General features: G+C 43.7%; 1 pseudogene; it reads right to left on the bottom strand.

The window, feature by feature from the left end:
* LOC118941493 overlaps positions 1-8,528 on the bottom strand; it is a 318,541-nt pseudogene that overhangs the window by 148,956 nt on the left and 161,057 nt on the right.

Raw genomic sequence — 8,528 nt, 5'->3', positions numbered from 1 at the left:
CATCCATTTACTGCACTGCATTGAATGAATGAGGTTGGTTATCATGCTGTACTACATTTTTTTGTACATTGTTTACAGTTCCTATGCTGAACACATACTGTGTTTGAATTCTGTACAGAGTGGAAAGGCAAAGACATCATGGAGGACGAGGATGCTTGTTTACAGATGTACAAGAGACTGCAATTATAAATATGGTTTTGGCCAACAATGCAATTAGGATTCGAGAGATAAGAGAGCATATCTTGAAAAATGACACCATATTTAACAACATCAATGCTGTAAGCCTGTCGACCATACAACGCATCCTCCAACGGCACCGAGTGACGATGAAACAACTTTACAAGGTGCCATTTGAGAGAAACTCTGACAGAGTCAAGAATATGCGACATGACCTTGGAGAGGTATGTATGCAACACTACTTCCAGTTCTTCAGACATACCATATTTACTCATCTGTATATCCTTTTGTCTGTTACAGAGAGTATTGGATCTGGATGCCCATGTAATTCGCCATGAATTTATTTATGTGGATGAGGTTGGCTTCAACCAACCTCACCAAAACCAGGCGCCACGGAAGAAATGTAATAGGACAGAGGGCAATTTCCAATGTCCCTGGACAGCGTGCGGGTAATATAACTATGTGTGCTGCCATCACTCAAAACGGGGTCCTCCATCACACTGCCACACTGGGTCCGTACAACACCGGCCATATGTTCACTTTTCTGGATGCAATTTACACAATGCTTGTCCCTGATCCAGATCAGGAGCCTGCTAGATTAGTGGTTTTATGGGACAATGTTAGTTTTCACCGGGCTGTTCTGGTCCAAAACTGTTTTGCCACCCATCCACAATTTGTAGTTTTGTACCTATATTCACCTTTTCTAAATCCCATAGAGGAATTATTCTCGTCACGGCGCTGGAAAGTGTATGTATGCCAACCCTATGCCCGCATGCCGCTTCTCCAGGCAATGGAGGACGCATGTGGAGACATAGAGGTTGCCTCTGTCCAAGGTTGGATACGCCATGCTAGGAGATACTTCCCTCGATGTTTAGCAAGAGAAAACGTATCTTGTGATGTGGATGAAGTATTGTGTCCAGACCCAGGCCGGAGAAGAGATGAAGCATAGCTTAGCACTGGTGACTGCCCCTCCCTTACCAATTCCTGGACTGCCCCCCCGGGACCCCACACATACAATTGTGTTTTTTACTGTATTCTAAAGAATATACTTTTGGTTTACATATGTTTATGGTTTTGTTGTATGCTACTGTATACAATAGTAATGTTTGGCCTAATAAATATTTTCTGTTTCTACATTACATTGGTGTTTACAGTGTACTTGTTACCCCTCTCAGCAGATTACTTTCACTGTAGAACATTGTATTGAAATGTAGATATAAGCCTATGAAAGACCAAAGAGCTTTAGATTTAGAACAACAGTGTTTACATGGTATATCCAGAAATGTACTATTATGAAAGCAGTGTTTGCCATTTGATGCAAATGCTTCATTCTGACATGTGTTTATGGCATTTTGAATGCAGTGTTACATTTTGAAGGAGATGTGAGGCATTTTGCATTTTGTGTGAGCAGTTTTGGGAATTGTGTGTAGAGTTTTGAAAAAAAGGAGATCGTTTTGAAAACTTGTGTAAGCAGTTGGAAAAAACTGTAAACAAACTATACGATTTGGAGTAGAAACAATGTAATGGCCAAGTAAACAACAAAAACAAAACACACATGCTCACACGTCCCACACTCTTAGAAAAAAAGGTGATATCGAAAACCTGAAAGGGTTATTCGACTTTCCCCATAGGAGAACCCATTACATATCCCCTTTTGGTTCCAGGTAGAACCATTTTGGGTTCCATGTAGAACCCCTTCTACAAAAAGTTTTGGAAACCTTTTTTCTTATGATGTGAACTGGGTCATGCTCTATGCTGTCCTCTGTTGCTAATCAGTAAGCAGTGAGTGTGTGTTTAGTCTATTGCCGGGGTCAGTCTGTCAGCGTGTCTCCATGTCTCCAGCGGCCCTGCCTCATGTTGCACCATTTCACCCCCCTGACTCAGCAGGCGCTGGAACACTGAGCACACACTCACACACACACACACACACACACACACACACACACACACACACACACACATCAACACACATCCACACACTCGGCCAACTGGTCAAAATCACTCACTGCCCCACTTTAAAAACACTCACTTTAAAACTGGCAGTCAGTTGGCTCCAGCAAAAAACAAAGCCTCTCAGTGTGTGTGTGTGTGTGTGTGTGTGTTTAGTAAGCGTGTGTGTGTTTGTGTGTGTGTGTGTTATTAAGTAAGCGTGTGTGTGTGTGCAGGGTCAGAAATTCACTGTTTGGTCCAGAATGCCCTATTTTTTATCAATTACATGACATTTTAGTGATTTAGCAGACGCTCTTATCCAGAAAGACTTACAGGAGCAATTGGGGTTAAGTGCCTTGCTCAAGGGCACATCGACAGATTTCACCTAGTCGGCGCAGGAATTCGTACCAGCAACGACCTTGCTCTTAACAGCCCCAATGCTCTTAACAGCCACACCCCCCCCCCCCAAACAATTCACAATGAAGATAAATCACAGAAAAGATTGTACTCACATTCACCCAGTGTAGAGTTGAGAGTTTCTCTTCCAGAGCTGAAACACACACACACACTCAAATATACAGTACCAGTCAAAAGTTTGGACACGCCTACTCATTCAAAGGTTTTTCTTTATTTTTACTATTTTCTACATTGTAGAATAATAGAAGACATCAAAACTATCTAAACAACAAACTCCTGAGTGGCGCAGTGGTCTAAAGTGGTCACTACAGACCCTGGTTCAATCCCAGGCTGTATGACAATTGTCTGTGATCGGGCGTCCCATAGGGCTGCGCATGACTGGCTCAGTGTTGTCCGGGTTAAGGGAGGGTTTGGCCGGGGTAGGACGTTGTTGTAAATAAGAATTTGTTCTTAACCCTCCTGCTGTGTTGTGGTCAAATGAACACACAAAATACATTTTGGATGATATTCATCAAATTTGGGGGGTTTTGTACACCTGTGGTGTTCCGGGTCAAAAATGACCTGTCATTAAAAATTAATAGGTGAGACTACAATTACTGTATGAAATTGAGTTCAGGCACATGCCCATTCATCAGATGGACACACTTCCTCTCCCAGACCCCCACATGCATGTGTGTTTGAGCACACACACTCCCCTTCTTGGCTTCCATGGCAACCCCCACAGGAACTTTTCCCCAATATAATCTTTCCCCCATGGGAACCACACCTGTTGGCATTGTCACAAACAGTCGCATCATTGTTTCAATAATATATATAACTGTTCTTGCAGCTCTCGTATATAAAGCTTTTTTGAGGCCTTTCTCACAATTCATTCTGTGGCAGCACAATGACCAAACAATATACTGTATGTGAAGCTCTTGATCATATATTTGATCATGACACTGGTGAGGAGGAGAGAGTCCTTGATAAACTTTGACACAAAGTAGATTATGATCAAAAGCACAATATGTTTCATCTAAGTATTTGTTATAGTCTAAATACATTATGCATTTTTTTTATTCAAAAACGAGTTGAATGAGCTCAGAAGCCTACAGGCCGTAAATATCAAATGGAAGTTCAAAACTTGTAATGTCAACAAGAACTTAAGTTGATAAAAAGATGTAACACAACATTAGGTGATAATACATGTATTATTATGGATTTAAAATCAGCTATAATGGGGAGGTCATTTTAGACCGGAATCACAGAATGAATTAACATGAAACGAACACAACAGGAGGGTTAGCTGACGTGCCTAGTTAAATATGGAATCATTTAGTAACCAAAAAAGTGTGAAAACAAAATATATTTTATATTTGAGATTCTTCAAAATAAGCATCCATTGCCATGATGACAGCTTTGCAGACTCTTGGCATTCTCTCAACCGGCTTCACCTGGAATGCTTTTCCCACAGTCTTGAAGGAGTTCCCACATATGCTGAGCACTTGTTGGCTGCTTTTCTTTCAACTGTAGTCCAAATAATCCAAAACCATCTCAATTGGGTTGAGGTCAGGTGATTGTGGAGGCCAGGTCATCTGATGCAGCACTCCATCACTCTCCTCCTTGGTCCAGAAGGACCTTGAACAGCTTCTGTCCCCAAGCCATAAGACTGATAATAGTGTGTTAAATAGTTAAACAATAACTACCCAGACTATCTGCATTGACCTTTGCTGATGCTGCCACTGTTTACTATCTGTCACTGTATTCCTAGTTATATGTACATGTCTACCTCAATTACTTTGTCCCCTGCACATCGACTCTGTGCTGGTACCCCTTGTATATTGACAAGTTATATATTAATACTTGTATTATTTTTAACGTGTTTTACTTTTCTATTATTTCTCTATTTTATATTTCTCTCTGCATTGTTGGGAAGGACCCGTAAGTAATAATTTCACTGTTAGTCCACACCTGTTGTTTACAAACATGTGACAAATACAATTAGATTTGAATAGTACATTGGGGATTTGTCCATTGTCAAGCCAAACCTTTCTGGCTTGTGGTTTACGGCGATTGGTTAACCACTACTGGCCACACATTTGAAAATAATCTCTTCATAACCTTGTTATAGGAGATTTGGTCTAGATATGTTGTGAGAGTGTTGTGTTTGTGTTAAAGAGTGGTATTTGTGTTCTGATAAAATTGTTACACTGTTCCTGTGACGTTTCTGTAACGTTTAGGCCCCTCACTCTTGATAGCGATGACGAGAGTGTTGTGGTTACATTGATCGTTGTGTTTGTGCTCTGACAAAGTTGTGGAAGTGTTTTTGTGATTTTTCTATAACGTGTGACTACTCACTCTTGATTGAGATGATGAGTTGGGGGATGACTGGCAGGATCTTGGTGCCCCCGTGCTCCAGTATGTCGTGGACCTCCAGGCGGGTGAAGAAGTCGTAGGGGTGCACCGTCTCACACAGCCCGTCGAAGAACAGAGACAGGTAATGGTGGTAGTCAAGTTTCTCCATCTGCACCTGGGGAAAAGACATAAACATACACATGCACGATTACATGGTCACTAGGGACCGAATATTAGTGAGACAATGCATGAGGATCTCCCCTTGTTCATCCTCTACATCGCGATAGAAACCAGTCATAGTCTGTCCTCATCTTCAGCCCTTTCTCTTTGATTATCTTCGCATTCACACAATATCCAGGGCCAAGCCTTTTCTGACCAGGCCTGGCTTTAGAAGGTGGTTATCATATCAGCCCCAGATGAAGACAGGAGGACAGCTGTTGGGGACATCATGACATCCCGACATCTAGTATCCTGTGGGCCGACACATTAACACCTGTTTGTGGTACTGTTTAGGCCTACCCTCCCATAAAACGGTTACACAAATGGGGACAATATAAAGAGGTCCATTTAGCTACTGAACCTGTCTGGATTGTGTGCATTGGTATTGAGTTTGTTACAGTGTATTACAGTAGGCAGAGCAACACGACTCGTGTTATGATGAACTCAGAGAGCAGTCATGGTCACGCCAAACTTCACAGAAAAGGTCAGGTGACAAGGGCACCCGTCTCTCCTCTCACACACTGTGTGTGTGTACGTTCGCATCCGCGACTACGTGTGTATGTGTGTGTGTGTGTGTGCGTGTGTGTGTGTGTGTGTGTGTGTGTTTGGCCACGTGTGTGTCAACAGAAGGTCGTGTTGTTCTATTAGATTGTATGAACTCCAGAGCAGTGTGGTGACTATTGTTGGCCGAGGGGAAGGGGCGAACCTGTTTCATGTAATGAAAGCCAATCCTGTGTAGAGAAGAGGCAAACACTGCACAACCCTGGAGCAGCCAGGAGTCTTAAAGAACAGCTGAACCCCATCGCCACATCCCTCCTACACCCCACTGGGTAACGCTGCCATCAAAATGTCACTGCCACGTGGACCAGGGTGACTTTGATGTCCCAGGCCTCTCGCAGAGCCCCCCAATAGATGCACAACTTCAAAGCAAGCGGACCCCCTGACACAAGTTTCATGGGAAAACAGAGAGAAGGAGAGAGACAGAGAGAGAGAGACAGAGAGAGAGAGAGAGAGACAGAGACAGAGACAGAGAGAGAGAGAGACAGAGAGAGAGACAGAGAGAGAGAGACGGAGAGAGACGGAGAGAAGGAGAGAGACAGAGAGAAGGAGAGAGACGGAGAGAAGGAGAGAGCCAGAGAGAAGGAGAGAGACAGAGAGAAGGAAAGAGACAGAGAGAGACAGAGAGAGCACACAGTGTGTGTTAGCACAGAGACTGAGCTGATTGCTTTGAGGCAATTTGCTGTCTAACCTTGACCTTTTCTGGCTTGGTCAAGATCATCATTGTGAGTCAGGCAGGCGGGCGGGCGGAGAGATGAGAACAAAAGCAAAAATGCACCGGGAGAGAGTGGGAGTGGCGAGATGACACTCACATACACAGCATGGATAACTACAACCTGCCTGTGGAAGAACGAGCCACACAGGAACAGAGAACATGCTACAAGCTGCATTCAGAAGAGATTTGGACATAATAGGTTACAGTAGACAATGTAATGTCAGTCAGTGAGTAAGAACAGTGGTTCCCAAACTGTGTTGGCAGTTTATTTATCAGTCCGGCTTTCAACTTACTCTTCAAATTTTAAATAGTAGAATGCACAAGGTACAACTTTGAAATGAGGTAGAGATTCATCAGTTTTCCTCTTGCCATGTCAGTCATCGCATACCTTTGAGCAGGGTTTCCCAAACTGGGTCCTGGGGCCCCCTGGGTGGACGGTGCGTTTTTCCCCCTAGCATTACACAGCTGATTCAAATAACCAACTCATCGTGAAGTTTTGATGATTTGAATCAGCTGTTTAGTGGGGGGAAAAAGTGCAACCAGGGTGGCCCCAGGACCGCGTTACTATGCAACCACTAGCTGATCACTAGCTAGCTCGTCTGGGCTTGTTGCTGTTAGCTAGCACATGGACAAGCAGTACCTCTGTAGTCAGAAATGACACAAATTACCACCGTAGCTAGATCCTTCATGCCTCCTTCATCCCCTCTTTCCACTGGGATTCTCTGCCTCTAACCCTATTACAGGGGCTGAGTCACTGGCTTACTGGTACTCTTTCATGCCGTCCCCAGGAGAGGTGCGTCACTTGAGTGGGTTGAGTCACTGACGTGATCTTCCTGTCTGGGTTGGCGCCCCCCTTGGGTTGTGCCGTGGCGGAGATCTTTGTGGGCCATACTCGGCCTTGACTCAGGATGGTAAGTTGGTGGTTGAAGATATCCCTCTAGTGGTGTGGGGTCTGTGCTTTGGCAAAGTGGGTTGGGTTATATCCTTCCTGTTTGGCCCTGTCCGGGGGTATCATCGGATGGGGCCACAGTGTCTCTTGACCCCTCCTGTCTCAGCCTCCAGTATTTATGCTGCAGTAGTTTATGTGTCGGGGGCTAGGGTCAGTTTGTTATATCTGGAGTACTTCTCCTGTCTTATCCGGTGTCCTGTGTGAATTTAAGTATGCTCTCTCTAATTCTCTCTTTCTCTCTCTCGGAGGACCTGAGCCCTAGGACCATATCTCAGGACTACCTGGCATGATGACTCCTTGCTGTTCCAAGTCCACCTGGCCATGCTGCTGCTCCAGTTTCAACTGTTCTGCCTGCGGCTATGGAATCCTGACCTGTTCACCGGACGTGCTACCTGTCTCAGACCTGCTGTTTTCAACTCTCTAGAGACAGCAGAAGCGGTAGAGATACTCTTAATGATCGGCTATGAAAAGCCAACTGACATTTACTCCTGGGGTGCTGACTTGCTGAACCCTCGACAACTACTGTGATTATTATTATTTGACCATGCTGGTAATTTATGAACATTTGAACATCTTGGCCATGTTCTGTTATAATCTCCACCCGGCACAGCCAGAAGAGGACTGGCCACCCCTCATAGCCTCGTTCCTCTCTAGGTTTCTTCCTAGATTTTGGCCTTTCTAGGGAGTTTTTCCTAGCCACCGTGTTTCTACACCTGCATTGCTTGCTGTTTGGGGTTTTAGGCTGGGTTTCTGAACAGCACTGAGATATCAGCTGATGTACAAAGGGCTATATAAATAAACTTGATTTTATTTAGAGCGCTATTTAAAACTTGTCCAGATCAACTAGCCCATGTCAGCTAACTTTTTTAACTAGGTTGTTTTGCCATTAGATTGTTATAATATTTGAGTCACTCAGATATCACATGAAAACACATTAGACATAACAAAATGTATAGAATTGCAAGAAAATGTGTATTTTCTCTGCGCCAAACAAGAAGGGCATGTTCCCCAATGCCTGAGTTTGAGAACCCCTGGGTTAGAGAACGGAATTATATCTGATTACATTTTCATGTTATAAAAAAAATGTCTGCTTAAAATATGCATCTTTGTGGGCAACTGGTAGCCTCAATATGAAGAAAATATTTAGGTAATATATGGCATACAAATCAAGGCGATTTAGAATTATAGCTGTGAAACCTGTTCTGAGATCAGTGATAAGGGTAGTGTAAC

The sequence above is a fragment of the Oncorhynchus mykiss genome, chromosome 19 (assembly GCF_013265735.2).
Source record: "Oncorhynchus mykiss isolate Arlee chromosome 19, USDA_OmykA_1.1, whole genome shotgun sequence".
Taxonomy (NCBI): Eukaryota; Metazoa; Chordata; class Actinopteri; order Salmoniformes; family Salmonidae; genus Oncorhynchus; species Oncorhynchus mykiss.
Note: the sequence above shows the minus strand (reverse complement) of the source record. Positions and strands in the feature narration are given on the sequence as shown.